This window comes from Ursus arctos, unplaced genomic scaffold, assembly GCF_023065955.2.
Source record: "Ursus arctos isolate Adak ecotype North America unplaced genomic scaffold, UrsArc2.0 scaffold_23, whole genome shotgun sequence".
In the NCBI taxonomy this organism is placed as follows: Eukaryota; Metazoa; Chordata; class Mammalia; order Carnivora; family Ursidae; genus Ursus; species Ursus arctos.
The window spans coordinates 47,355,937-47,380,899 of NW_026622908.1; the positions used below are offsets into that span (position 1 = coordinate 47,355,937).

Sequence of the window (24,963 nt, forward strand, 5' to 3'; positions counted from 1 at the left end):
GATCACACTCACCAGGACAAGGGCTTGGGTAACTCTTATCTGACTAGTGAAGAAACTACTTCAGAGAGCTCAACAACACAAGTGACTTGGGATGACAGACCATGAGATTTGTCTGGTTTTTTTTTTTTAAAGCCCATGGGATCATCCAAGATCTTAGCAGTCTTGGGAGTGGGGAGTTTTATGTGATTTGTTTCCTTCTCTAATTTTCTTTTTTTTTCTCAAGATTTTATTTATTTATTTGACAGAGAGAGAGACAGCCATCGAGAGAGGGAACACAAGCAGGGGGAGCAGGAGAGGAAGAAGCAGGCTCCCAGTGGAGGAGCCCGATGCAGGGCTGGATCCCAGGACCCTGGGATCACGCCCTGAGCCGAAGGCAGACGCTTAATGACTGAGCCACCCAGGCGCCCCTCCTTCTCTAATTTTCTGCTTTTATTTAACTAAGACTGCGTTTTTCATTCAAATATAATATGTAACATGATCTTGGTTTCAGGTGTATAGCACGATGAGTCAGTGTTTGTACCCGTTGTGACGTGGTCGTAGTGTGATCAACACCCATCACCACACATGGTCACAAAACCGTTTCTCATGGTGGAACTTCCAAGAAGTACTCTCAGCAATGTTCAAATATGCAACACAGTATTGTTGGGGCACTTGGATGGCTCAGTCAGTTCAGCGTCCAACTCTTGGTTTGGCTCAGGTCATGATCTCAGGGTCGTGGGATCAAATGCCTCATCAGGCTCCACGCTCAGCAGGGAGTCTGCTGGAGATTCTCTCTCTCCCTCTGCCCTCTCCCACTCTCTCTCTTTCTCTCTTTCTCTCTTTCTCCAAAACAAACCAAAAAAAAACCAAACATGCAACACAGTATTGTTGACTCTGGCCACCATGCTGTCCACCACATCCATAGGACTTACCTATTTCATAACTGAAAGTTGGTAACTTTGGCCCTTTCACCCATTTTGCCCACCCCCAAGCCCCACCTCGGCAACCACCAGTCTGTTCCCTGCGTTTATGGACTTGGTTTGGGGGTGTTGTTGTTGTTTTTAGATCCCACATGTAAGTGAGATCACACAGTGTTTGTCTTCCACTGCCTTGTTTCATTGAGCATGACGATCACAAGGTCCATCCCTGCTGTTGAAAATGGCAAGATTTCTTTATTGTTATGGCTGAGTAATATTCCACTGTTGATACACACCCCATCTTCTTTATTCGTCTTCAGTGGACACAGGTTGCTTCCATATCTTGGCTGTTGTCAATAGTGTTACAATGAATGTGGGGGCACAGGCATCTTTTCAAGTTAGTATTTTCATTTTATTTGGACAAAGACCCAGAAGTGGAACTACTGGATCATATGGTAGCTCTATTTTTAATTTTTTGAAGAACCTCCATACTGTTTTCCACAGTGGCTGCACCGGTTTGCATTCTCACCAACAGTACATGAGGGTTCCCACTCTCTGCATCCTTACCAACACCTGTTGTTTCTTGTCTTTTTGATTCTAGGTATTTGACAGGTGTGAGGTGATACCTCATTGTGGTTTTGATTTGTATTTCCCTGATAGTCAGTGATGTTGAGCATCCGTTCATGTGTCTGTTGGCCATCTGTAGGTCTTCTTTGGAAAAATGCCCATTTCTTAATCAGATGTTTTTTTATTGAGTTGTATACGTTTTTTATATATTTTGGATACTATCCCTTATCAGATAAACAATTTGCAAATATTTTCTCCCATTCAGTAGGTTTCCTTTTCATTTGTTGATGGTTTCCTTGGCTCTGCAGAAGCTTTTCAGTTTGATGTAGTCCCACTTCTTTATTTTTGCTTCTGTTGCCTTTGCAAATACCTCATTTTTACGTATTTATTTTTTAAGTAAAGCCTACACCCAACATGGGGCTCAAACTCACAATCCTGTGATCAAGAGTCATACACTTACCAACTGAGCCAGCCAGGTGCCCCTACAAAAATCTCATTTTTAAAAATGAAATACTAAAATTAAATATTGGGACAGTTTTGATACCACAAAATACAGAGAAGGTGGGAAAGATGTCTGGATCCATCAATTACATGTAGTTAAAAGATAACTAGAAACATCATAAATCCTGGAACTGTTCCTTTTTACAGGAAATACACAAGATGGGGGAAAAGACAAATTTAGAAACTTAGGAAGGCATCTGTTGGATGAAAGCCAACAGAGGGCCATGGATTCTTGAAGCACAAGAAGACATCACTCCAGAAAAATGGCACAAGCAGAAACCAGGAAGTGACCTTGTGCCCAGCATCTCACCTGACACTGGGCAGGTATATAAAGGGCTCCCGGCCCAGGAGGCTCCACACCTGCACACCTGTCCTCTGCACCTGCTCCTCTGACCTGCTCCACCCTCAACCCACCAGAACCATGAGCTGCTGTGGCTGTTCCGGAGGCTGTGGCTCCGGCTGCGGGGGCTGTGGCTCCGGCTGTGGGGGCTGTGGCTCCGGCTGTGGGGGTTGTGGTTCCGGCTGTGGGGGCTGTGGCTCCAGCTGCTGTGTGCCCGTCTGCTGCTGCAAGCCTGTATGCTGCTGTGTGCCAGCCTGTTCCTGCTCTAGCTGTGGCTCCTGTGGGGGCTGCAAGGGGGGCTGTGGCTCTTGTGGGGGCTCCAAGGGGGGCTGTGGCTCCTGTGGGGGCTCCAAGGGGGGCTGTGGCTCATGTGGGGGCTCCAAGGGGGGCTGTGGCTCCTGTGGCTGCTCCCAGTCCTGCTGCTGTGTCCCCTGCTGCTCCCAGTCCAGCTGCTGCAAACCCTGTTGCTCCCAGTCCAGCTGCTGTAAGCCCTGCTGCTCCCAGTCCAGCTGCTGTGTCCCCTGCTGCTCCCAGTCCAGCTGCTGTAAGCCCTGTTGCTCCCAGTCCAGCTGCTGTAAGCCCTGCTGCTCCCAGTCCAGCTGCTGTGTCCCCTGCTGCTCCCAGTCCAGCTGCTGCAAACCCTGTTGTTCCCAGTCCAGCTGCTGCGTCCCCATCTGCTGCCAGTGCAAGATCTGAGGCTATGTCCACGGACCTCAAGTGGCTCCCACAGATCCAGGATCTAAGGAATGATCAGTGCTCCATGCCGAAGTCACTAACTGCAGATCTAAATCCATCTTTTCCAGAATTGACAGCCCAAATCTTCAGTCCCAGTGGGGTTTCTCCCCAGATTATGAAGGAAAAGTGCATCTTTCTTTTGTCCTACTCTAGACCCCCATGCCTCATTTGCCTTGGAGAAGAGTAGTTTCCTTCCCCCTCAACAATTACAGTCCCCTCAGGACCCTGATCCTCAGCGTCATCACCCCTGCCCCATGCGTGGGACTTGGCTGAGCCTGGGAATGCCACAAAGTCAATGGCTGGAGTCCAGACCTGGGAGGTATGCAGCACTCTCCCCCCTTGCCCACACATCACCAGGGCCAACTCTGGCACTTCCTTCTAATTTACCCGTGCTTTTTTCACCTACCAATGTCCAGATTGGGCCTTGTGACAGCTCTAAATAAACACATTTCTAACTCAAGCTCCCTCTGTCTCCATGATGCTTCTTTAATAGATATTCCAATGGGAAATTAAAAAAACATCTGTGCATTGCTGATGGGGTAAAAACAGGTGCAATTATTTTTCCTGAAAGTAATTTGGCAATATTTACTCTGATTTCACTATTGTCAGTATTATTTTCCTTGCTTTGGTGGCATTATTCAATATAATTATTAAAGAGAATGAAACACAAAATATAACAGTTAAAAAGAGAAAGAAAAATTACCATTATTTACAGATGGTTTCATTGTATTACTGGAAAAAAAACAAAACAAGTCAAATGAAAAATACTCAAAATGTAAGTGCATTCAGATAGAGGGCGAGGTATATAATTAACATGTAAAATTAATATCTCTCTATTCACACATAACAAACAGAAATATAATCAAAGAAAACCCACCCATTAAATATGAGCCTTGTAAGAAACATTTTTAAAAGTCTATACAGAAAAGCAGCACTTCTAGTACTAAAAACTGAAACTGTCCAGATGTCCACTAATAACAGGAAAGAACATTTATTTGTGGCATAGTCACTCAGTGGGGATACTACGTGGCAATGAGAATCTTACAGACATAACGTTGGGTAAAAGAATCCAGACAGGGGCACCTGGGTGGCTCAGATGGTTAAGCATCTGCCTTCGGCTCCGGTCATGATCCCAGAGTCCTGGGATTTGAGACCCACATTGGGCTCCTTGCTTAGCAGGGAGTTTGCTTCTCTCTCCCCCTCTCCCCCACCACTTATGCTCACTCTCTCTCTTATAAATAAAATCTTAAAAAGAAGAAGAAGAAGGAGGAGGAGGAGGAGAAGAAGAAGAAGAAGAAGAAGAAGAAGAAGAAGAAGAAGAAGAAGGAGAAGCCGCCGCCAGACAAAAGGGTATATATTGTATGACCCCTTCTATATAAAGCACACATGCAAAAACAAAAACAAAAAAAGCTAATCTATTTCATTAAAGGTCAGTATAGGGGTTCCTTTAGGGGGGAAGTGGCTGGGGGGGGGCATAAAGAGAGTTTCTGTGGTCTGGTAATGTTCTATTTCTAAGTCTGAATGCTGGTTACAGGTGTATTCCATTTGTGGAAATTCAGCAAGCTGTCTTATGTTCATATTTCTCCATGAATTTGTATTTCAGTACAATTTTTAATAAAAGTCTTTAAATATCTATGTGAAGGAAATGTGAACATACTGAGAGACCTAAAAAGAGTCAGGAATAAAAGAATAGATAATTCTTATTTTAATAAGAAGTTTCAATATTATAATCAAGTCAATTCTTCCTAAATTAATCTAGACATTTCATCTGAATAAATATACCAAGAAAGTATTTAAGTAGCTTTGCTGATTGTAACAAATATACAGAAAATAATAGCCATGAAAATGCTAAAAAGGAAAGGGGCCAGATATCAAACGTTATTACAAAGTTATGATAACTCAAACAACTTGACATAAACACATGAAAATCCAACAGATAAATGTAAAAGAAGAGACACCAGAAAGAGAATCAAACATGCATGAGAAATATCTACATGAAAAAGATAGCATTTCAAATTTGTAAGAAGAAATATTGTTCCATAAATGGTATTAAAACAATTATGTGGGATCTAGGAAAATTACAATTGGATGCTTACTTCACCTCTTCGTCCAAAAATAAATTCCAGGGGTGCCTGGGTGGCACAGCGGTTAAGCGTCTGCCTTCAGCTCAGGGCGTGATCCCGGCGTTACAGGATCGAGCCCCACATCAGGCTCTTCCGCTATGAGCCTGCTTCTTTCTCTCCCGCTCCCCCTGCTTGTGTTCCCTCTCTCGCTGGCTGTCTCTATCTCTGTCAAATAAATAAATAAAATCTTTAAAAAATAAATAAATAAATAAATTCCATACAGAGTAAAGACATAAACAAATAAAAACATAAAATAACTAAAATAGGAATTTTTAAGTAATATTGGAATAGAATAGTTCTTTCTAAGCATGACACAAAATTCAGCTGGCCACTAAAGAAATGAGTGATAAATTTGGCATAAAAGAAAAATAAACAGTAAAAATAAAATATGTTCATGGCAAAAGGAAAACTTTCCAACAATGTCAACTGATAATTAACAAAGAACAATCTGATGTCTCAGCACTGGCATCTGTCTTGCCCGACACACGTCACTGACTGGACTGGTAGCCTTGTTTAGAAGCCACTGCATGCGCGCACACACACACACACACACACACACACACACACACACACACACAAATAAAGCCAATGCAAGCATACACAGTCACATGACATATTAGAGCCACAGTTCCAGAGCAGATGCCAGGGGGTTCCAGAGATTACAGGTTTCTGAGAAGCAGGGACAAATTGCTTAGAGAATTTGAGATGACTGAAAGCACGCACACACAAACCCCAAGAAAACATAACCTCAGAAAAGGTTTGAGAGATCTTAGAACCTCTAGCTAGGCTAATCAGTGAACGTCACCCACTGCACAAAGCCAGTCAGTAAAAGTGGGAGGCATGGTCGTCTTTTAAATAACCAAGTCTCAATGACAACAATCAAAATGCAAGTCATACAAAGAAACATGGAAACACAGACCAACCAAATGAATAAAATAAAACTCTAGAAACCAACCAACCCTAAAGAAATAGAGAGCTATAAGCTGCCTGACAAAGAGTTTAAAATAAATGTCATAAAGATGCTCAATGAGCTAAAAGAGAGCACAGAGGAAAACGGAATGAAAGCAGGGAAACAATGCATGCAGAGAATGAAAATATCAACAAAGAGAATAAATTTTTTTTCAAAAAAACATGGAAATTCTGGAACTGAAAACTGCAATAATGGAACTGAAAAATTTACTAGAGGGGTTCAGATGGAAACTTGTGAGTTTGAAGACAGGTTGTTGAAATCAAGTCAGAGGAGCATGAAGAAAAAATATTGAAGAAAGAGTGAAGAGAGCCTAAGGGATGTATGGGTCACCAACAAGGAGATTGATACATGCATTGTGGGAGTCCCAACAGCAGCAGCAGAAGAGAAAGAGGCAGAGAGTTTATTTGAAGAAATAATGGACAAAAACTTCCAATCTGAGGAAATAATGGATGTATAAATTCAAGAAGCTCAAAGCACTCCAGTCATATTAAATCCAAAAAGATCCACATTAAGATACATTACAATCAAACTGTCATTTGCAATTTTCCCCTTAGAATATATTTCTTGATGGCTAATTACTAGGCAAACGGGAATGTACATTAAGTGCAGATAAGTATATATTTTGAATTATTGATTTGTTTTTGATAAGTAGTAACCACACATAGTCCATGTAGTACAGTCTATTGCTGCTGCACAAATTATCATAAACAATGTCTTAAAACAACACCAATTTATTTTCTTACAGTTCTGGAGGTTGGGAGATTCACCAGGTTTAAACAAAGGAGTCAGCAAGGCTTCACCTCCCCTGGAGGCTCAAGGGAAGAATCCATTTCCTTGCCTTTTCTAGTTTCCAGAAATTGACTGCATTCCTTGGCTCATCCTCCTGCCATCTTTAAAGCACATCACTCTGGTCTCCAGTTTTGTGGTTATGTCTCCTTCTCTGGCTCTCAAAGGACCTTCATACAAAGATTCCCTCTTATAAAGATCCTGGTGATTCCATTGGGTACACCAGGATGATCCAGCATTATTGCCCATCTCAAGACTCTTAATCACATCTGCACAGTCTCTTTTACCATGTGAGGTAACATATTCATAGGTTCCAGGATTAGGACAACCTTGGGGGACTGGAATCCAAACCACCACCCAGGACATAGGATTTGCACTGGTGATGGATTAGGAGTGAAGGGAAAGGAACAGAAAAATAAGCACTGCCAAAGATGAGTTTATAATACAAAAATTAAAAAATAAACTTTCATGAGCAAGAGTCAGTATTTACAATAAACAGAAGGATTAGGAACCTAAACTCATAAAATAAAAGAAAAACAATATGAAAAAATGCTATAAACACATATAACTAAAATTATTAAAAACATAAAGAATAATGCATCCATAAAGAATAATAAGCTTTAAAAAATATTTTAAGTGTTCATAGAGAATTACCAATATGAAATATAATGTCACAATGGGGAGCCTGGGTGGCTCAGTCCTTAAGCGTCTTCCCTTGGCTCAGGGCGTGATCTCAGGGTTCTGGGATCGAGCCCCACATCAGGCTCTTCCACTGGGGGTCTGCTTCTTCCTCTCCCACTCCCCCTGCTTGTGTTCCCTCTTTCACTGGCTGTCTCTGTCGAATGAATAAATAAAATCTTTAAAAAAAAAAGAAATATAATGTCACTAAAATTAAAAATCCAAAATGCTAGTTAAACAGAAAAGTACATACAACGCAGAGAGTATTGCTAAACAGGAGAGAGATATCAAAGGAAATTAACTGGAATGCGGTATGGAAAATAATTTAAGTTTGAAAAGACCCTTAAGACACATGAAGACTAGAACAAAATGTTCAATATATATATCTTATGTGAATTTTGGAAGAAGAGTACAGAGACAGTGGATAAAATTCAATATTTGGACACAATAATCATCCAAAATTAATAAAAGAATGAATTTCATATTGAATAATCACAAGTCTAAATCATGAGAAATAAAAATATAAGTAAATCCAAACCTAGTCACATCATACTAAAACCTCAGAATACAATGGCAAATAGAAAATCTTAAAAGGTATCAGAGAAAAAAATTAATAATTCAATTGACAACAAACTTCTCAATGAAACGGCTAGGAGGTTAAAAAAAAGGGAAAATTCAAATACTAAGCAGAAATTTCTGTCAACGTGGAATTCTATACCCAGCTAAACTATCAGTCAATAATTAAGTATAGAATAAAGACACTTTCAGCTAAATTGGACTGACAGAGCTTACCCACCATCAGACCTCTGCGATAATAACTTATTCAGAATGTAATTCAGGAAGAAGGAAATCAAGCTGAGAGGCAAGGAGTAGGTTACGAAAAGCAACCATCACATGAGTAAATATAAATCATGCTGACTAACAAAAAAAATCATGACTGATTTGGGGGGTATTATAAACAAGATGGCAAAAAACACCAGCACTGATAACATGAGTGGCTCCAGAGGAATCATTGTCATGAGAGTTAAAATGATTCAAGACTCTTCAATTGACTATGGAGACGTGTCTAGCAAGAAGTTGCTGCAGCCAAGGTCAAAGAGGTTGCTGCCTGTGTTCCCCTCTAGGATTTTGATGGTTTCCTGTCTAATATTTAGGTCTTCCATCCATTTTGAGTTTATCTTTGTGTGTGGTGTAAGAGAATGGCCCAGTTTTATCCTTCTGCCTGTGACTATCCAATTTTCCCATGTCATTTGTTGAAGAGACTGTCTTTCTTCCATTGGATATTCTTTCCTGCTTTGTCAAAGATTAGTAGACCATACAGTTGAGAATCCATTTCTGGGTTCTCTATTCTGTTCCATTGATCTATGTGTCTGTTTTTGTGCCAGTACCATGCTGTCTTGATGATCACAGCTTTGTAACATAGCTTGAACTCCAGAACTGTGATGTCTCCAGCTTTGGCTTTCTTTTTCAACATCCCTTTGGCTATTTGGGGTCTTTTCTGGGTCCATACAAATTTTAAAATTATTTGTCCCAGCTCTGTGAAATATGTTGTTAGTTTTTTTATAGGTATTACATTGAATGTGTAGATTGCTTTGGGTAGCATAGACATTTTAAAAGCAAAAATGAACTATTGGGACTTCATCAAAATAAAAAGCTTTTGCACACAAAGGAAACAGACGACAAAACTAAAAGGCAACCTACAGAATGGGAGAAAATATTTGCAAATGTCTTATCAGATAAAGGGCTAGTATCCAAGACCTATAAAGAACTTATCAAACTCAACACCAAAAAAAAAAAAACACCAAAAAATACAGTCAAGAAGTGGGCAGAAAACATGAACAGACATTTCTCCAAAGAAGACATACAAATGGCCAACAGACACATGAAAAAATGCCCAACATCAATCAGCATCAGGAAAATATGAATCAAAACCACAATGAGATACCACCTCACACCTGTCAAAATGGCTAAAATTAACAACTCAAGAAACAACAGATGTTGGTGAGGATGCAAAGAAAGGAGAACCCTCATGCACTGTCGGTGGGAATGCAAACTGGTACAGCCACTGTGAAAAACAGTGTGGAGGTTCTTCAAAAAGTTGAAAATAGAACTACCCTATGACCCAGAAATTGCACTACTCACTATTTATTCAAAAACATAGTGATTAAAAGGGGCACATGCACCCCAATGTTTACAGCAGGAATGTCCACAATAGCCAAACTATGGGAAAAGCCCAGATGTCCACCAACACATGAATGGATAAAGAAGATGTGGTATATATACAAGGGAAAATTACTCAGCCATGAAAAAGAATGAAATCTTGCCATTTGCAATGACATGGATGGAACTAGAGGGTATTATGCTAAGAGAAATAAGTCATTCAGAGAAAGACAAATACCATATGATTTCACTCATGTAGAATTTAAGAAACAAAACAAGTGAACATAGGGGAAGGGAAGGAAAAATAAGATGAAAATTGAGAGGGAGGAAAACCATAAGAGACTGTTAGCTCTAGGAAACAAACTCAGGGTTGCTGGAGGGGTGAGGGTGGGGGGCAGGGATAATTGGATGATGGGCATTAAGGAGGGCACTTGATGTAATAAACACTAGGTGTTTATGCAACTGATGAATCATTAAATTCTACCTCTGAAACTAATTTTTAAAAAGTGAAAAACATACAATGGAATATTACTCAGCTATCAAAAAGAATGATTTCTCAACATTCGCTGCAACATGGACGGCACTGGAGGAGATAATGCTAAGTGAAATAAGTCAAGCAGAGAAAGACAATTATCATATGGTTTCACTCATCTATGGAACATAAGAAGTAGGATGATCAGTAGAGGAAGAAAGGGATAAAGAAAGGGGGGTAATCAGAAGGGGGAATGAAGCATGAGAGACTATGGACTCTGAGAAACAAACTGAGGGCTTCAGAGGGGAGGGGGGTGGGGGAATGGGATAGGCTGGTGATGGGTAGTAAGGAGGGCACGTATTGCATGGTGCACTGGGTGTTATACGCAAGTAATGAATCATGGAACTTTACATCAAAAACCAGGGATGTACTGTATGGTGACTAACATAATATAATAAAAAATATTATTATTAAAAAAATAAAAATAAAAAGTGAAAAACAAAAATCTTTGCAAAATCAAAAAAAGTGTACAAAAAGATTCCTCAATTGGTAAGCAGGATCAATAAGCTTTAGACTCTAATGCAGAATTAGAATTGCTTTACCTTTAGCTTTACCTCTATTTATTCTTGCTAAGGTAAGTTGGTCCACAGTGGAAAAAGATCTGGAGTAGTAGAGTCTGTGATTTTAGAATCCTGATTTCCTGTGGTTGTTTAGAAAGCTAATGCCCATGTACTGAATAGCCTCTAACACTGTGAGCATGCCACACAGATTCTTCCATATTTGTGTAGAGTAGTAATTAAGTATTATTTATGTCTTCTCCCCCATCCTTGCTCTCAACTGAATATCTTGCTTCCTATCTCACCGAGAAAATTGAACCCTCAGAAGGGGACCATCATAGCTTCACACCCCCACATCTACTTCCCGTAGCTTCGTGCCCATCACCTGGCCCACTTCCTGTGACAGCAGATGAACAGTCCCTGTTCCTACCTTAGGCCAACCCCAGCCTGACTTGCCCCTTCTTGTCCATCCAAGGGTGTTTTTCCAAGACTTTTCCCCCACTCACCTGCATCACCCGCAGAAGCACTCCATCATTATCATTCATAAAATAACTTGGCGTGGGAACATTCTGTCGGTGGATGGTACAACACGAATGCACTTACTACTGCTGACTGTAGGCTTAAAAACGGTGAGGACAGCAAATTTTAAGTTTTGTGTTTAATTGTTGCCGCGATCTAAAAAAACCATGGTGTTATTTTTCACATCTTAAACTCTTGACTCCACTTCTCTCTCAAAATATTACCCTACTTCCCTACTCAACTTACCAGGACATCCTTTGAAAGACATATTCACCATCTCCTGTTCCTCTCTCCTCACTCTCACCCTCCCTTGTAAAATTTTGCCTTAAAAGTCTACTTTACCTGACATTAAAGCATAAATATACTCTGGGTTTTTTGGTTCGTATTTTCCTGCTGTACATTTTCCTATTTATTTTCAACATTCCTGTGCCATTACATTTTACAACTATTCTCTCAACAGATTTTTAAAAATCCTGAAAATTTGTCTTGGAAATGATAAGATCAATTGTTTTTTATTGGGACTGTGGACATACCTGACTGGTTTCTTTTGTCCTTTTTTTTTTTTTTAACGCTTTCCACTCACCATGCTTTTTCTTTACCCTCGTTTTTTTAATGTCCTCCATTGTATTAATCTCGTTTCTCTTTCTTTCTTTCTTTCTTTCTTTCTTTCTTTCTTTCTTTCTTTCCACCCCCACTGAAAACTCCAGGCTTTTTAAGAAAGTTTATCATTTATTTCTGTTGATTTGGGCAGGGTTTTTAGTCATATGTCAGGGAAAACGTTTCTGGGTGGTTACTATGATGTTGAGCACCCATAGCATTGCCTTCCCAAACAGCAGGCTTAGAACACGGAAGCCTGAGAGGTGAGAAGAGCCACTGCTGAAACCACAGTTAGTGTGGAAACAGCTGCTGTCCTTGCTGGACGCATCCACACAGCCCTCACCGGGGCCATGACCAGCCCTGGTCGCCAGAGAGTACCACCAGCATGGCTGTTTACATTGCTAGTCTTTGAGTCAGTGTCCGGGCAGTTTGCTCCAAATGGACATGCTTTGGTCATATGTCCTTGCCCTCATGAACGGAAGGTCAGGGGAAAGAATATTGGCCATTCTGCCTTTTATCCTGGGAGACAGCTTGGCCTCTACTGAGAACTATCCCTGAAGAATTTCCCAAATACAAGAAGATGGCTCCAAAACATGCCAGATGATGCTAAAATATTCTTTTAGCCATTACCTTTAAATATTAATAGCAATTCATAATGAAAGGACAAACTCACTAGGCAGATATAACATTCCCAAACACAAATGCAAGTATCAACACAGACTCAAAATATGTAAAGCAAAAATGGGAGGATTGTAAGGAGAAATGGATACACCTACAGTTATAATGAGATATTTTTAACAAACGTCTCTTGATAATTATGAGAAAATATAAAATATTATTAGGACAATTACATAAAATTCAAATACTCTAATTGAAAAGCTTTATCTCCCGAATGTATGTAGAACAGAGTTCCCAACAGTTAAATAACATATATTCTCTCAAAGACACATGGAGCATTGATCAAAATTAACCACATTACTGAATTTTTGCATGAGCCCTTAAGAAGATCTCAAAATGCAAAAACAAATGTGATGAATTTATCCAAAAGAGTTCACAAAAGTCCCACCCAAATAGGGATGTGTACAAAATAAAGCGATAATAAAATAAACCAGACACCAACTACCTCTCCACTGTCATAGGTTCTCCTCTGGAAGTGGTGAATGGTGTGCTCTGAGCAGGTGGAAAGTACTGGGGACTGCTGTTACAACAGAAAACCTTATAAACTATGGTAAACATTTCCACCAACTGAAAACCACCTACCTGTGATTTTCTTCAACAAAGTGAAACTGTTTGTGGATGCTCATAGCAGTCATGGGACAGCGTCTGCCATTGGTCAGAGAAGCTTGCACAGGAACTGGCCTCATGTCGCCGGCCGTCCTCAGAAACACGAGTGCACATGCAGAACACCGTGCCATGTGCAGCTCATGGCCCCAGCACAGCAGAACACAGCTGCCTCCAGACTCCCTAAACGTGCCTCCTTCCTGTCTTGCTACAGGTCTTCCATCCACACCTGGAATATATTTAACTCACACGGCGACTGGCATTTTTCTCTGTAAAGAATCTAAAGGGGACAAGATGATCTACCCAATACAAGGTCACTCCAGCTTTGCAACACGGCTTCAATATTTTAAGAACTCTAAAATATATTTTCAAGAATTCAGAAGAGAAATCTGAACACAATATACAAAAAGTGTACGCGAAAGCTGCTAAAGTACAGATTTGTCTCTTGAACTGCAGTTTGGAAATACGTTGTGGAACATTTTAATTAAAAAGTGAGAAAGCCCAGGACCCTGGCTAGAACATAAATAAAGCAAACTTTATTCTATCATCTTTACATGTATTTATGAAGGAACCAAAAGTGACCTCATAAAGATTAACAGAATGGGAAGTAAGCGTGATAGTATAAGCTATAAATTACTCTGACCAGAGACACAAACTACAGCAAAATTTTCATGTCACACCAACAGCAGAATCCATTAAGAGGAGATACATTTCCAACAGAAGTAATCAAGGCTCATGAATTATTTGACAATCCAATTAATGTACAGTAGTGAATCATAAATATTTTAGGGAAGATTTCAACCTTCTGCTGATTTGACATGAAAATACTGAGCAGCCAAAGACGCTGTAAAGCACGCGCCAGGCCACCGCGAGCAGGATGTAATCCAACCGGCCTTGGGATGGAACCGATCAGAAGAGAACGTAAAATCAAACACAGCACCGCACAAAAAAGAAACGCCGGCGTCCTGAAGTTCTGCGGCACGCGTGTGAGAACGTCTGACATCTTCCCAGATTTGACAACAAACCTAATAATTTACATGACAATAGCATGAGGCTAAAGGAAAATTTCAAAACCAGCAACCAAAAAACAAATCACGAGCATCCCGGCTACAGGAAAACACTAAGGTGTCTTTCTATTCTCTCTTTAGAAAGTAAAATTATAATATCGTTGCCATATGAAGAGTGACCAAAAAGTAACTGGCCAAAAAATATAGTGGAAGGAAGTAGCCTGGGGTCGGGAGGGGAGTTCAGGCCATCAATTCAATAAAATCATGTTATTTTCCCAGATTTGGTCAGGTGTGTAGTCTTTGCCAGCTTGTTAAAATGTCTAATCTATTGTGATTTCATTTCTCACTTTTATTATTAACTACAATAAATACACACCCTTCCTGAGTTGGGCTCCTAAATCAGAGGAGGCACACAGATCTTCTTAGAATCGAGTTGAGGCTGAAAATGGGGCCAAATGCTCTGTCCGCGAGAGCCCCCTGGTGGCTGGTCTGATAAAACCCAGGCGGACGACAGGTGGCCGGCATCCCAGGGCCCCAGGATGCTCACCTTCCCCCTAAAGCCTTTGGGCACAGAATCCCCATATTCCCCAGGATAAACACTGTTACTGAAAAATCCAACTAAAAAAATAAAAATTCAGTAAGTAAAATACTAACACTCTAGATCGTGTGCCCTCAAAAAATGATACCAAGCCCGGACGCTGCAAAACTTTTACAAAACATTCAAGGAACTTAGTATCTCCCTGCACAGAAACTGCTCGGCGGGACGGAACAACGTGGCCCCTTCTCCAGCTCCTCTACTGCACCGAGCAGGGGCCCGGCCAGGAGCAAAGGCCCACAGCGGGGGCCGGGGAGCCGCTCGGGGCCTCCGCAGGCGCATTTCTCGTGGCTCGGACTCAAAGGCTTTTCCAGTTTTCCTTTCTTCCCTGTTTTTCCACATAGTGGGGGGTGTGATGCTTTCCCCTCCCGCCTCCCCAGTTTGGCATATGGTGGGCTTAGCAGAGCAGGAGGGAGCTGGTCCTTCAGCACAGAACCCTCAGAAGACCTCACTACGTGGTTCGTGGTTCGTCCAGAGAGACCGCCCCACCGCCGCCCCCTGCCCTGCTCCCGCCCACGCGGTCCCCGCTCCCCACCTACGGAGCCGGAGGTGGGTAAACGCTGGAGAAGCTGCCGTGGTGGCCGGCCCCCAGACCCCCCAAACCCCTTCCCTGCCTCAGGGCCTTTGTACTTCCTCTTTCCCCCACGCGGAATGCCTTTTTCCAAATATTGTTTTACCAGCCTGGCCTCTGCAAAGAATTTTCTGCTGAGGCGCGCCTGGCTGGCTCAGTGGGTGAAGCGTCTGACTCTTGGTTTCGACTCAGGTCATGATCTCAGGGTCATGATATGGAGCCTCACATCAGGCTCTGTGCTGACCGCGGAGCCTGCTTGGATTCTCTCTCTCCCTCTCCCTCTGCCCCTCCACCCCCCACTCACACCTGGGCTCTCTCTCTCTGCCCCCCCCCAAAAAAGAATGTTCTGTTGACCAACCTCACCAAGTTGGCCAAACCCCCATACACACATGCAGGAGTCCCCTCCCAGAAGAAGCCACATCCACCACTCCCCTTCTCAGCCTTAGGGGCAGAGTCAGAGCAAGCCGATTCGTGCTCCAAAAACAAGAAGAAAGCCTTCACCTCCCCACCGCCATCCTGGTGTGGCGTTCACACGTGGCTGATAGCTTCAATGCCGTCAGCTGGCAGCTTTCCATGTCGAGGAGGGATTCCTGTTAACCAGGCGCTAAGCATTCACCCTTCTCGGGTGCACCAGCCTGGACCACAGCCCCCTTCCGCCAGCCTGAGGTCACTGGGCACCGCCCCAGCAACCCTATCCTGGCCCTTGGCCGTGAGGTCTCCAGCTGGATGCACAACCACTGGCCCCCTACGCAGCCCGGGCTCAGGAGAGGCCCGCATGGCCCAGCTGCCATGGGCATTCTCAAGCAGCGTACCCACCTCCTTTCAACAAGCCCCAGCCTCACACTCCGGCCGTCCTGCACGTCCGTCCGTGAGCCAGAGCCCAGCTCTTCTGAGCACATCACAGGTTTGGGGAGAACTCCACACAGAGCCGCCAGGCCTTATCTGGGGTCCCACTGGGGACAGAGGGAGGGGCTGCAACCCAGGCCCCCCTGAGAAGAGGGCGCCCACATGAGGCACCCTCTCGTGATCCTGGGAGATTGCCACATAGCGTGTGAGAAGGGCTCAGGCACGATGAGCACAATAACAGACCTCTGCCCAAGACCAGATGGGAAACGACCGAAACAACACACATGGCAGGTGCGGGAACAGCAGCTTCTGGGAAGGAGGAGAACACCAGGAACAAAGGGCCAGGGAAGGCACCAGCAACAGGGAAGTGACCGTGTGCCCAGCATCACCTGACCCTGGGCAGGTATATAAAGGGGCTCCCGGCCCAGGAGGCTCCACACCTGCACACCTGTCCTCTGCACCTGCTCCTCTGACCTGCTCCACCCTCAACCCACCAGAACCATGAGCTGCTGTGGCTGTTCCGGAGGCTGTGGCTCTGGCTGTGGGGGCTGTGGCTCCGGCTGTGGGAGCTGTGGCTCCAGCTGCTGTGTGCCCGTCTGCTGCTGCAAGCCCGTGTGCTGCTGTGTGCCAGCCTATTCCTGCTCCAGCTGTGGGGGCTGTGGTTCTAGCTGTGGGGGCTGTGGCTCCGGCTGTGGGGGCTGTGGCTCCAGCTGCTGTGTGCCCGTCTGCTGCTGCAAGCCTGTATGCTGCTGTGTGCCAGCCTGTTCCTGCTCCAGCTGTGGCTCGTGTGGGGGCTCCAAAGGGGGCTGTGGCTCGTGTGGGGGCTCCAAGGGGGGCTGTGGCTCGTGTGGGGGCTCCAAGGGGGGCTGCGGCTCGTGTGGGGGCTCCAAGGGGGGCTGTGGCTCCTGTGGCTCCTGTGGATGCTCCCAGTCCAGCTGCTGTATCCCCTGCTGCTCCCAGTCCAGCTGCTGCAAGCCCTGCTGCTCCCAGTCCAGCTGCTGTAAACCCTGCTGCTCCCAGTCCAGCTGCTGTGTCCCCTGCTGCTCCCAGTCCAGCTGCTGTAAACCCTGCTGCTCCCAGTCCAGCTGCTGCAAACCCTGCTGCTCCCAGTCCAGCTGCTGTGTCCCCTGCTGCTCCCAGTCCAGCTGCTGTGTCCCCTGCTGCTCCCAGTCCAGCTGCTGTAAACCCTGCTGCTCCCAGTCCAGCTGCTGTGTCCCCTGCTGCTCCCAGTCCAGCTGCTACAAACCCTGCTGCTCCTAGTCCAGCTGCTGCGTCCCTATTTGCTGCCAGTGCAAGATCTGAGATGTGACCAGACTCAGGTGGCCCCACACAATCCAGGCTCCTGACCATGAGTGGTGAGTCATCCCAACACACAGTTCTGTGTCCATCCCCTTCAGGAGTGATGCAGACTGACTCTTCAGGACCAGAGATCCTGTTCCACATTTCCTGATGGAGAAGGGGGTCTCCCTCATACTCGGATCCATGCAGGGTCTCGCCACTACACTCATGACCAAGAAGAAACTTCCTCCTTGCCAGCTCAACTTTGTCATCCACAGGCTCTTCGGGGACTGAACCCCAAAAACCTACCTGTCATGCTCTGACCGGGTCCCAGAGCTGTCCTAGCCATCCCCCCGTCCTGACCCCTTCCTGCTCAGCCCTCCTCCCCACCTCAGCTGGAACTGATCTCCGGAGCCAGGGCTGCCCAGATGCACCGCACACCCTGCCCCTCCCCCCCCCCCCAGCGTCTCCCCTGATGCCAGCTCACCCTCATTCCTGGTAGATCTGACTGTGAGCTTTGTGACACTTCTAAATAAACAGATCCTCCGAGAACAAGCCTCATTCTTACAGCTGTGCTGGAAACCAGCGTGCACTGGTTTGCTGCATGGGGACCCTTTTATTCAGTGCATGAACTTCTCAGGGTTTATCCCGGAGAAAAGGACACTACATGCTCATAGATTCTGTGAACAAGGTTCGTTAACACAAAATTATCTAGAAGAGGATGGGATTAGGAACCGCCTAAAATTGAAAGACTGATGCTTGTCTGTGTAACGTACAATATACTGGATATATTTGGGTGTGAGGGACTCCAGGCAGCCCGTATAAATGCCTGTGGGTTCTTTATAGCCTGGGAATGTGGTTTTGTTACTATGTAACAGAAAAAAGCCAGGACACAAAACGTTACATAGCACATGATCACAGCCATGTGTGCCAGACAGACAGATGAGGTGGACGGTCTTTAATGATCTTATGTTTGATATTAAAAATTAATAAACTTTAACAAGTGCACAGAGGTGGGACACCACGCGCATTCCTTATTGGGAAGTGGGTGCTGCTTACTCAGGTGCAAGCGTTCTGTGAGCTGTGAGCCTTTAAGAGAGGCACATTTCCTCACCTCGAATCCAAAGCAGAGCACAGCATGAAAGTAAAGCATGCAGGTGCTGTTCTTAGTCCCACATGAAGGAAGAGCTCATGCCAAACCCGGTGCTGGAAACCACAGGGGAAATCACTTGTCTGCAGTCCTCAGCAAAGGCCACACCCCAATATTCAGTTTTGAGATGACTCTGCCCCTCCAAGCACCTGTTAGCATTGGCAACAGCAAAGAAGAGTCAGGATACTTTCCAAGAGGACTCTGAAAACTTTTGTGAGACCCAATCCATCTTCCACTCAAAGTTAAGAAAATCACTGCAGGGACCACAGTGGCTCAAGCCAAGCGCCCCTGCAAGAAACACAAAGCTGGCAGAGCCAGTCCCCGAGAACGCAGAGGATGTCAGGGAGGGCTCGAATGTGGGACCGGTGTGCTCTCAGCGAGGCTGGACACCCCTCTGGACCAGGGCACTGAGCTGGCATCATTCGCTGGCGACCACCATCAGGCGAGGGAGTATGTGAGGACACGTGGCTTGCAGTGTGGCCTTTCCTGTGGCCACTGGCCAAAAGCACTGCTGTCCCTCGAGCCCCACACAGCGCTGGGTTGAGACAGAGGCTCCATCATCCTGCTGGCTCTGAGTCCTGCACATTAAGGGCCGTGTAAGTCAAAAGCTGACTAAGACTGGAACCCGGAGAAAGCCTTTCTGGGGAGAACCAGCAGGAAGACATCTGAGAGAAACTAACCTCATTAGTGACCAGGGAAGTATGCATTAAAGCCACACTGGATATCCGTGGGAGCACTAGAATGGCCCAAACTCTAACCCTGGCAGAGCCAAGTGCAGCAAGGAAGTCTCAGGAACAGGCGAGAGCACGACGGATACCACCGCTCTGGACGCCGTTTGGCGCCGTCCACTACATGTCCACACACGCATGCCCTGCGACTCACAATTCCGCTGCGGGGCAGGGGCCAGAGGGCATGCGCATGTGGACCGTGCGGCTTACAAAGAACGCGGACAGTGCGGCTTCGCATCGCAGACCCAAACTGGAAGCCGTCCAAGGACCCACCAAAAGCAGAACTGAGAAGCGAACGCCGCTGTAGTCGTAGGAGGTATGGACTTCGACTATGACAAGAACCGTGGAGGATGCCACCCGGAAATGAGAAACAAGCCCATCGGCAACGCACCCAGGTGGCAGCCGTGCAGCTGGCCCTAAGTCGGCGGTATCGCTGTCCTCCCAGACCATTCAAAATCTTTTAACTTCCCTTCCCACTTTCAGCCTCGTACTTGTTTCAGGATTCCTCTGCGTGTGAGCTCTGCCTAGGGTCCTGGCTTCCAAGCTCTGCTGGGAAATGACGAATCCTCCCCGCACCCCAGCGCCCCTGCTGCTGCTGCCCCCCTTGCCATGGAATTGCCTAGGACCTGGCAACCTGCCTCCCGCAAGCACCGGCCACCTGCCTGCCTGTGTCCCAGCTGGACAGTCACCGTCAACGGTTTTCTAAACTGAAGATGCTGATGATGCTTCTGAATCCTGTGCCCATGACCTCTGAGGACTCACATCTCAGCCACCTGGTCACCGGCTGCACACCTACGGAGGTGTGGTCCCATCGAAGGCACTGCAGACCAGGAGAGCTACAGTTATACTGCTTCTGGTAAATGACAGTCAACCTCTTACAACAAAATAAATAGGTTTCATTTTTTTTCTTTTTTGTATTATGTTCAGTTAGCCAGCATATAGTACATCATTAGTTCTTGATTCATTAGTTGCATATAACACCCAGTGCTCATCCCAACACGTGCCCTCCTTAATATGTTTCATTTTTTTCAAAAAAACACCTTTTTTGTCAAATAGAAAAATCCATCCTAATACATATAAGGAATTTCAAGAGACCCCACCACCACCACCAAATAGCCCAACCATCTTGAAAAAGAACAAAGTTCAAGGACTCACACTTCTTGATTTTAAAACTTACTGTGAACTACAGCAATCAAAACAGTGTGATGCTGGCCTAGGACAGGCTTATAGACCAGTGGGAGAGAAGACAGCCCAGAATTAAACCTGCTCCTCACATGTACGGCCAGTTTGTCTTCAACGAGAGTGCCAAGACCACTCAGTGGGGAAATGATAGTCTCAGCAAATGGTGCTGGGACAACCGGGCATCCACAAGCAAGAGAGTGAAGTTGGACCCCTACCCTCATACCATATACAAAAATTAACCTGAAATGGATCAAAGACCTAAATGTAAGAACTAACACTACAAAACTCAGAAGAAAACATTTATGTAGTCAAAGGACACTACCAAGAAAATGAAAAGATAACCCACAAAAAGAAAGAAAATATTTGCATATCGTATATCAGATAAGTGTTGGACATCCAGAGTATTTGAAGAACTCCTACAAGTGAACAACAAAAAACAACCCAATTAAAAAATAGGTAAAAGACTTGAATAGACGTGTCTCCAAAGAAGACCAATGGCCAATAAGGGCATGAAAAAATGCTCAACATCCTTAGCCATCAGGGAAACACAAATCAAAACCACAGTAAGATGTTACCTCACACCTGCAATGGCAGTTACAATTAAGAAAAGAAAGAATAAGAACAAGTGTTGGGGAGGAGGACCTGGAACCCTCATGCACAGCTGGTGGGAAGTAAAATGGGGCAGCCACTGTGGAAACAGCCGGGCAGTTCCTCTAACTGTTAAACATAGAATTACCATATGACTCAGCAATTCTGCTCCTGGGTATTTACCCAAAGGAAATGAGGGCAGGGCACAGACATTTGTACACCCACAGTCACAGCGGCAGTGTGCACAACAGCCAAATGCGGAAACCAACAGTGTCCATCAACAGATAATAGGTAAAAAATGTGGTCTATCCACACATGGAATGTTATTCAGCCATAAACAGGAATGGGGCTCTGACACCTGCTACAATATGGATGAGCCCTGAACACAACGTGCTGAGTGAAATAAGCCAGTCACAAAAGGACAAACCCTGTATTATTTCATGGGTATGAAATATCTAAAATGGGCAAATTCCTGCAGGTGGAAAGTAAATTAGAAGTTACCACAGCTGAGGAGAGGGGGAAATGGGGAGTTACTACTTAATGGGGACAGAATTTCTGTCTGAGGTGATGAAAGACAGCCAGAAACAGAGGGGGGCAACGATTATAAAACATCGTTAATATACTTAATGCCACTGAATTGTACAGGTAAAATGTTAAAACAAATACTTTAGAACAACAAGTTAACCAGATATCTTATTTAGAATTTACGATTCTCCTGGTATTTTGATAGGGATTGCATTAGGTATAGATTGTTTTGGGTAGTAGAGACAATTTAACAAGCCCTATCAATATACCAATAGCATTTCTCACAGAGCCGAAACAAACAATCCTAAAATTTGTATGGAACCAGAAAAGACCCCGAATAGCCAAAAGAATGTTGAAAAAGAAAACCAAAGCTGGAGACATCATGATTCCAGACTTCAAGCTCTATTAAAGCTGTGATCATCAACACAGCATGGTACTGGCACAAAAAACAGACATATAGATCAATGGAACAGAATAGAGAGCCCAGAAATGGACCCTCAACTCTATGGTCAACTAATCTTTGACAAAGAAGGAAAGAATATCCTAATGGAAAAAAGATAGTCTCTTCAACAAGTGGTGTTAGGAAAATTGGACAGCCACATTCAGAAGAATGCAACTGGACCATCTTCTTACACCATACACAAAGATAAACTCAAAATGGATGAAAGACCTAAATGTGAGACAGGAATCCATCAAAATCCTAGAGGAGAACACAGGCAGTAAACTCTTTGACCTTGGCTGCAGCAACTTCTGGCTAGACATGTCTCCAAAGGCAAGGGAAACAAAAGCAAAAATGAACTATTGGGACTTCATCAAGATAAAAGCTTCTGCAGAGTGAAGGAAACAGTTGACAAAACCAAAAGACAACCGACAGAATGGGAGAAGATACTTGCAAATGACATATCAGATAAAGGGCTAGTATACAAAATCTATAAAGAACTGATACAACTCAATACCCAAAACACAAATAATCTAGTTAAAAAATGGGCAGAAGACATGAACAGTCATTTCTTCAAAGCAGACATACATATGGCCAACAGACACATGATAAAATGCTCAACATCACTCAGCATCAGGGAAATATAAAGGAAACCACCGTGAGATACCACCTCACACCAGTCAGAATGGCTAAAATTAACAAGTCAAGAACACAGACGAGGATGCAGAGAAAGGGGAACCCTCGTGCACTGTGGTGGGAATGCAAGCTGGTGCAGTCACTCTGGAAAATGGTATGGAGTTTCTTCAAAAAGTTAAAAATAGAACAACCCTATGACTCAGCAATTGCACTGCTAGGTATTTACTCAAAGGATACAAAAATACAGATTCAAAGGGACCCCTGCACCCCAATGTTTATAGCAGCAATGTCCACAATAGCCAAACTATGTTAAGAGCCCAGATGTCCATCGACAGATGAATGGATAATGAAGATGTGATATGTATATATAATTGAATATTACTCAGCCATCAAAAAGAATGAAATCTTGTCATTTGCAAGGACATGGTTGGAACTAGAGGGTATTATGCTCAGTGAAATAAGTCAGAAAGGACAAACACCATATGATCTCATTCATATGTGGAACATAAGAAACAAAACAGATGAGCATGAGGGAAGGAAAAAAGAAAGACAGAGAAGGAAGCAACCATAAGAAATTGATCATGATAGAGAACAGATGGAGGGTGGATGGAGGGAGGTGGGGCTGGGGATTAAGGAGGGCACCTGCTGTGACGAGCACTGGGTGTTGGGTGTAAGTGATGAATCACTGAATTCTACTCCAGAAACCAATATTGCACTGTATGCTAACTAACTAGAATTTAAATAAAAATTTAAAAAGAAAGAAATTATGATTCTCCTAAGTCATCACTATAGGAGGTGGTGGTGGGAATTGGGGTGAGCAGGGCCTGTCTCCCCTCCACTCTGGGCTGCATGCTTACAGACCCTCCTGGGGAGGGTGGGAGCCAGCACCTGCAGATAAGCAAAAGCCTGGCTTTCACCTGCAGCCTGGCAGAGAGAAGCACATGCACCTAAGAATTGCAGATATTCCATTCTCTGAAAATTCAAGAAAAACTAAGAATCCTAGAAATCAGTTTCTATTAATAACAATGAAACAAAATGGGAAGAAGTTAAACTTAGAAATATGAAAAAGAGGATGTCAAAGCCAGTGTGAGGTCAGGGATGGGAGCACGTACACACACACACACACACACACACACACACACACATACACACACACACACTGATTGTGCCCTGTAGAAAAGGTACTAACAGGAAGTAGGAAGTCAGTATGTGATCAGCCTGATCTCTGGGCAGGTATATAAGGGGCTCCCAGCCCAGGAGGCTCCACACCTGCACACCTGTCCTCTGCACCTGCTCCTCTGACCTGCTCCACCCTCAACCCACCAGAACCATGAGCTGCTGTGGCTGTTCCGGAGGCTGTGGCTCCGGCTGTGGGGGCTGTGGCTCCGGCTGTGGGGGCTGTGGCTCCGGCTGTGGGGGCTGTGGCTCTGGCTGTGGGGGCTGTGGCTCCAGCTGCTGTGTGCCCGTCTGCTGCTGCAAGCCCGTGTGCTGCTGTGTGCCAGCCTATTCCTGCTCTAGCTGTGGGGGTTGTGGGGGCTGTGAGGGCTCCAAGGGGGGCTGTGGCTCCTGTGGGGGCTCCAAGGGGGGCTGTGGCTCCTGTGGGGTCTGCAAGGGGGGCTGTGGCTCGTGTGGCGGCTCCAAGGGGGGCTGTGGCTCCTGTGGGGGCGCCAAGGGGGGCTGTGGCTCCTGTGGGGTCTGCAAGGGGGGCTGTGGCTCGTGTGGCGGCTCCAAGGGGGGCTGTGGCTCCTGTGGGGGCTGCAAGGGGGGCTGTGGCTCATGTGGGGGCTCCAAGGGGGGCTGTGGCTCCTGTGGCTGCTCCCAGTCCAGCTGCTGTGTCCCCTGCTGCTCCCAGTCCAGCTGCTGTGTCCCCTGCTGCTCCCAGTCCAGCTGCTGTGTCCCCTGCTGCTCCCAGTCCAGCTGCTGCAAACCCTGCTGCTCCCAGTCCAGCTGCTGTAAACCCTGCTGCTCCCAGTCCAGCTGCTGTGTCCCCTGCTGCTCCCAGTCCAGCTGCTGTGTCCCCTGCTGCTCCCAGTCCAGTTGCTGTAAACCTTGCTGCTCCCAGTCCAGCTGCTGTAAGCCCTGCTGCTCCCAGTCCAGCTGCTGTGTCCCCTGCTGCTCCCAGTCCAGCTGCTGTGTCCCCTGCTGCTCCCAGTCCAGTTGCTGTAAACCTTGCTGCTCCCAGTCCAGCTGCTGCAAACCCTGCTGCTCCTAGCACAGCTGCTGTGTCCCTATTTGC

General features: G+C 45.2%; 1 long non-coding RNA gene across 3 annotated transcripts in view; it reads right to left on the reverse strand.

Moving 5' to 3' along the window:
* Window positions 1–24,963, reverse strand: part of LOC125282564 (uncharacterized) — an 84,119-nt gene that overhangs the window by 26,074 nt on the left and 33,082 nt on the right. Inside the window, exon 3 of one of the 3 annotated variants that reach the window (XR_008961120.1) lies at window positions 6,848–7,775. The exons of 1 other annotated variant lie outside the window; for it this stretch is intronic. This is a non-coding gene — a long non-coding RNA (uncharacterized LOC125282564). Of the gene's footprint in view, window positions 1–6,847; window positions 7,776–11,123; window positions 13,463–24,963 lie in introns of those variants that run through there. One more of the 3 variants, XR_007189647.2, reaches the window with a different exon arrangement.